Source organism: Talpa europaea, assembly GCF_964194135.1.
Source record: "Talpa europaea genome assembly, chromosome: 5".
NCBI lineage: Eukaryota > Metazoa > Chordata > Mammalia > Eulipotyphla > Talpidae > Talpa > Talpa europaea.
Window position 1 is genome coordinate 142684770 of NC_140071.1, and position 6527 is coordinate 142691296.

Consider the following 6527-nt stretch of genomic DNA (forward strand, 5'->3'; position numbering starts at 1 on the left):
ACCCCATGGCCTGGGTGTGCATCACAGACCCACACGTGCCTCAAGAGAGGCAGCACCCACGAGGCCCTCAGTTTCCCCATCTCGCCAATCCAACAGGCATGTACAGGACCTGGTGCAGGCGCAGGGTGAGCTCTGAGTAGGGTGGCATCACAGGTGTGAATGTGGGGAACACCTGAGTAGCTGACAGGGCACAGTCCTGTACCCTGCAATGCTCCTGCAGAGTCCAGGGGCCTGGGCCCAGAGGCCAGTCCACACCCCCCACACTGGACTGGTCATGGGCCACGAAGACCGTCAGGGCTGACCGTGCACCGGCAGACGCGCTTGCTGAGCCTGACCCCCACGCCCCAGACGTGGCTGCCTTGAGGCAGACAGCACTGGCCACGAGGAATGCCCTGCCCCAGCCTGCTCGGGGGTCCCTGAGGGGAGGGGAGATGAGGACATGCAGAGGGACAACCCTGCAGGGTGCAGTCGGAGGGGCTGCGCCCCCGCCCCAGGAGGCCCAGGGAGCCGCTGGCCGCACCTGGGCCTGGTCGCCACCTCTTGGCTGGGAGGGAGCGGTAGTTCTGTGGTTTGAGCACGCCGCTTGCCCACCCCCAGCCCCCACCCGTGGTTTCTTGGCTCGGAGGCTGCGCTAACCCGATTTTGCATTCACAGTCCAGCCTGGGGGCCTCAGAGCTGCCTGCCAGGCCAGGCCAGCAGTGGACGCACGGTGCACCGTGTCCGAGGCAGCCCGCAAGCCTCCAGGCTTCCCCTCCCGGGCTCCGCCCGCCCTCGGGCCCAGATGAGTCGGGGGCTCCAGGCTGGCGAGACGCTGCCACCGCCGCCTCCCAGCAGGACCGCCGTTAAGTGGACTGCTCAGCCCTAATGGCTGCCGTGGGCTCGGGGGGCGAACGGGGCGGGGAGCCGGCTGTGGGCCCAGGGGGCCTTTGTGGGGCGGGACCCCGCCGCTGCCTGCCCTGCCTGCCCTGCCTGGAGTGAGGGGTCCCCAGGGCTGTCCACAGAGCTGGGGTGCGGGGGGCAGTGCACCCCTGGGGGGAGGCAGAGGAGCCTCCTTGATTTATTCACTCACCACACGCAAGGGTGGGGGGGTGGGGGGGTGGACGGGGGAGTTCTGCTGTGCCTGCCTCTGCCAGCTCAATCCGACGGTCCGGGGGATCACCCCATTTCACAAAAGTGGGGTCATGGTCCAAGGTGGCCCAGCGAGGGCTGGAGGAGCTGGGACCCAAAGCCGGTCGCTGGCCGCACAGCCTGCGGTGCCTGCCGGGATCGGGCTGGGAGGCCTGGGCAGGAGGAGCCCCGGAGGACACCAAGGGGCCGCTGCTCACCCTCCAGCCCATTGCCGGCCTCCCACTCTGCTCAGCCCTGCCCAGACCCCGCCAGCAGTTCCCAAGTGTTGGAGCGGGTGCTTGTGGGGGGGCCTGGGCCCAGAGACAGCTTCCGTGGCCTGGGTTCTGAGCCTGGCTGTGCCCAACGGCCCAACCAAAGGAGGTGAGCGCAGCCCTGATGCCGCCGGCCGCCCCGGCTCTCAGCCGGCCCATCGCCGCGCATCTGCTCCCCCCAGGCTGTCCGGCTGCGGCGACTGTATAGACGGGCACCCGGAGCGCGCACCTCTGCTCCACTCCCGCCAGACCCAGGTGCCTGTCCCTCCAGGACTGCCCCCCGCCATGTCCACCCCGCCCCTCCAGAGCCCCCTGCCCCGCTGGGCCCTCCCCCTGCCGGACCCCCACCCCGCCTCTGCGGGTCCAGTGGACCGGGTGTCGGCCCGTCCGTCAGGGCGGCAGCTCCCAGCGGTCCTGGCTGGTGGGCTCCGTCCCATGGGCACCCACGGCTGGAGCCGAAGGGGTCAGAGAGCACAGCGGCCACGCGGGCTCAGGCAGCACGCTCGGGGGCCGTGGCACGGAGGCTGGCGGCGACCCCAGCCCGGGGAGCCACAGGCCCGGCCTGCCCTCTACCCGCAGGTCAGCGGCGTCTCCCGTGGCTGCGCGCAGAGACGGGCCCTTCTCGCGGCCAGCCTCTCAGCGCCCCGCCCCCTCCTTGTGGGTTTATGGACAGGAGAGGCCCGGGGCGCCCGGAGGCCGGCGTCGGGACCCGCGCTCCAGCCGGGCCGGCCCGTCGGGCTGTGTCCGCGAGCAGACGGCGGCAGGAGTTGAGCGATTACTTTTACATTTTGTTTTCCAAGTTTCAATCACTCCTTATCAGAGTCTCAAGGTTTTGTTTTAAAAAATATTAGCACTAAACAAATGACATTATTTTACAAGAAACCATTTTTTTAAATGGTTCCTAATCATAAACAGACGGAGAAAGAGAACACAAAGTGCTTTGGAAGATGTGTCTAGAACGCAGGGCCGGCTGTGGTGCCCCTGGGACCCCAACACTTCAGGGGGTTTGGGGGTGGGGCAGGGCAGGAGGAGGCCCAGCTAGGGCATAGGGGGAGAGGCCAGCTCTCACAGGGACCCCACAGCCGGATGTGAGCCCACCGGTCGGGGAGCAGCAGGAACGGCCGAGGTCCCAGCAGAGCCGGAGTGTCCACAGCCGGCTGTGACGGTCGGGGAGCAGGGCCCGGAGGGTGGGCAGCCAGGGGGTGGGCCAGCAGCAGGGGGCAGGCCAGTGTGGCCGGCGGCCAGGGAAACGGAGAGCCGTGCCGCGCAGACCACAGTTCCAGGGCAGGGCAGCGCCACCCTAGCCGCGGGAACAGGCGGACCCTGGTGCCCTCCAAGTCCGCTGGGCCTTCCTCGCCAGGGAGTCGCGCCGCTCGCACGCTGCGCTGGAGCTGAGGTGCTCCTCCATCCTTGGCTCTCAGCCGGGAAAGCTGGGACCCCTGTGTGCCCGCTTTACCTGCACCGCCAGGATCAAGGACCAGCGGCGGCCGAGCGGGCTCAGGGTCAGCGCTGCCAAGACGGGCACAGGAGCAGGTGCGCTGCGCGGGGGGTGGCGCCCGAAGCCAGGGTGCCCCGCCCCTCCTGCCCGGCCCCAGCAGCCGTGGCCGCCCAGAGGAGCGCGTGTGGCGCGGGGGGGCTGGGGACGCAGGTCTTATTTAATTAATGACTGGTTCTGTAATTGCTGTTTCAGGGCGCGCTGCGTGCCGCCGTCTGCGAGGGGCTTTCTAGACGAATTTGGCGCCAGTGGCCTAATGTGGGCGCTGCGCCTGCGTGCCGAGGGACCCGGGGCTCCATCCATCATCCGGGCCCAGCCACAGCAGATCAATACCGGCCCCCACTTGTGGGCAGGCCCGCCTGTCCTGGGCCGGCGCCGCCTCCCGCCCCCTCTGCTCCCTGGGACTCTCCCCCAAGGTGCATCCTCCCTGAAGGGACGCCAGGAAGGGAGGCTCTCCCTCGCCTGAGCTGGGCAAGGGGCTGGCATGCACCTCTGGGGTCCCCCCGCAGCTGCCGCCCCATGCACAAACCCTTCGTGCGCCCCTGGGCTGCTGCTGCCTCCAGGCCAGGGAACTATGCTAAGCTCGAGACCTCTGCTCCCCCGTGCTGGAGCTAAATCCTAACTCAACAGGGCGACCCCAAAGGTGAGCCTTGACACCCCATCATCCCTGACCCGTGACCCGCTGTGCATCCACCACCCCCACCAGCCGCCTGACAGCTCCACTGTCGCGGGGTCCCCGGCTCAGTGGCTGGATGGGGGCTCCCAGATTCTGCTGCCAGGTGGGTCAAGACCAGCAGGGCACTAACAGTCTCTTGCCATTTTTGTGGCATGAATCGTCTCCCCAAAAGACGCGTTCCCCTAACTGCAGCCCCTGTCATGCCCTTACCTGTGTGTCACTGAAGCCGCCCTGCTCTGCCGTCTGGCGGACAGGTGAGTGTGGCTCCTCATTCCCGGGGTTCCTGGGCACCCACCACCCGGACTTTGAGTCAGCGATGAACAACGCCGTGAAGACAACACCCTGGGGAGCGGGGAGCCTGGCGAGCTCAGGCCTTCACCCAGCGTGTCCTCTTCGCCGGAATGCCCACCCCCCGACGTGTCCCCACTCTCATCCTGCTCCCAGTATGCTCCGGGGCCGGGAGGGCAGCTCCGCCAGGCCTACCCCCGCCCTCCTGGATGCTCATGACCTTGGTTGCCCTCCCAGAGCAGCCACTGTGTACTCTCCTCTGCCTGGGTGACCGTGGGGGCAGGGGCCCAGCAGCCACTGGGGCAGGTCCCAGGACGGTGACAGTGCTCCGCTGCCCAGGGCCGTGCCTTCTCGGGCACTGCTGTGTGACCCACCCACGGCCCCCCACCCGCAGCTACCAGCCACGGCCCCCCCAGCCATGGCCCCCACTCACAGCCCCCAGCCACGGCCTGCTGTGCGGTGGCTGAAATGGGTGGTAGGAAATGGGCAGGGATACCTGAGGTGATTTATCCCGTTACCTCTCTGGTCCACAGCCTCCACGGAGGCCGTGCTCGCTGGCGAGTGTCAGCCAGGCCAGGGGCGGCGCTGGCGTCCTTGACCCAGCAGGGGGTGCTCGGGACTGTGGACACCCTGACACGGGCAGCCGTGGGGACCTGGAAGTGCCACACATTGCCCCCACGCACCATGCCCCGCCCCCTGCCCCACCGCACCACTCCCCACGCCGCGCCCCCACGCCCCCATGCCAGGCCCTCAGCGCGGGGCCAGGCCATCCATCCGCACGGGGCAGTCGGGGTGGCAGCGGCACCTCCTGGCCGCGCACAGGGCCCCTCCACATCCCGCGGGTGTCAGCAGCCCAGGGCTGAGCGGGATGCGTGGTTCTCGAGCAGGAACGGAGCCATCAGCGGTCCTGTGAGCTGTGCTTGCTGCAGTCGCTTTAGGGATGCGTTAGCGTTTAATTAGGCCGCTGCCGAGCGCTCCAGTCACATGTGCAGCCACAGGAAGTGGGCGGCCAGGGGCCCTGGCTCCGGGGTCGCAGCTCTAGGCACTGCAAGGGGGTCCAGTGTGGGCGCACACAGAGCACGTGGCACGCTGCACGTGTGCATGTACAGTGTGCTCGTGCAAGCACACACACGTGCACACACCCATGTGCATGGATGCGCGCACAAGCCCACACAGCGTGAGCCCTCAAGTCACCCCTGCCATCCTGCAGGAGCCATGACCACCCTGCTCGCCCATGTCCGGACGTGGAGGGCCCCCCCGGCTCCTTGCTGCCCCTCTTCCTGGGCATGACTTGGGCAAATGCCCACTTTCAAAGGGCACGGTGCCGGCTGCTCTGCCCCTCGGGCCCCTCTGCAGAGAACCAGGGCCGCAGCTGGGCTGCCGGGACCATCCTGGCGCCCGCTCTGTGCTCAGAGCTCGCCAGTACCCCAGGAGCCTCCGTGATGTGACGCAACCAGACAGGCGCGAGGAGCAGGCCCTGCAGTCGTGCAGAGCATGGGAGAAGCCCTGGACACTCGCTGACCGCACAGGGCACAGGCGCAGCCCAGTCCCCCTGGGGGCGGCACCCGCCGGCAGCCCAGCCCGCAGCGCAGAGGGGCTGAGGGCCGGTGTGTCCTGGGGCACAGAACTGGCAGGGGCAGGGGCAGGGGCAGTCGTGGGAGGTGTCCCGTGGCCTCGCAGTCAGCCTGGCCCTCGGCCAGACCAGCCAGGCATTCCAGCAGCCTGGGCAACGGCTGGCCTGGGGGAATCGCGCTTCCAGAAGCTGGCAAGCCCGCTGCCCGACGGAGGACCTGGGTCACCTCCCCAGACAGCTGCACCCGCCCCGCGCCGCCCTCGGCCTGCTGGGGTGGGGGAGCCCAGTGCCGCTGCTCACGCTGTGGACAGGGGGACAGTGGAAGGGCCAGGGCTCCGAGCTACCCATCCTGGCCTGGCCCTAGACCAGGGTTCCTGGAAGCAGGCGTAATGGCGGCGGCTCCCGGGCGTGCTGGGGGTGCCGCGCTCGTTTTCCCAGGGTCCCCTCCACAGAGGCTGCAGCACCGCCGCCCCCCTCAGCCCCCGGGCCGAGCTGGTGTTCCTTTTCCTCCACACCCCCTGCCAGCTTATTTTTCTTGATGCTCCTGCTTCCTGGCGAATTTAACAGGCGGGATGAAGGTGGCGAGGGTGCAGCGCCTGGGGCGGGGGCGCCCTGCCCTCGGGAGCAGCGTGGGGTCATCCCCTCGCCCCACCCAGTGTCCACCAGGAATCCCTCCCAGCTGTTCCCAGAGACCGTCTGCAGCGTCAGGAGGTGGCATAGGAAGCTCGAGGCGGCCCTGCTCCCTGTGGCCAGGAGCCATGCACTACCCCCGGGCACCCCAGGGTGGGGGTCGCAGGGCCCTGCCGAGTGGGGGCAGTCAGGGCTGGGAGCCCACAGCACCCAGGCCACAGCTTCTGCTGCCCCCTGTCACCTGTCCGCTTACCGGGAAAGTAAAGGGAGGGACGCGGCGGTGAGAAGGTGCAGGTCCCCCAGATGGGGGTGGGAGGTGGGGGCACAGATCCACCAGGGCCTCCACTCACCCTGCTCTGGGCAGGAGGGAGCCCCTCAGCCTGGCCCAGCTGCCGCCTTCCCCAGAGCCTCGTCAGCCCCTCCCGACCCCATTAATTGGGCCACATCTGGCCATCAGAGATCATTCTCCCCACGCCGTGCTAGAGA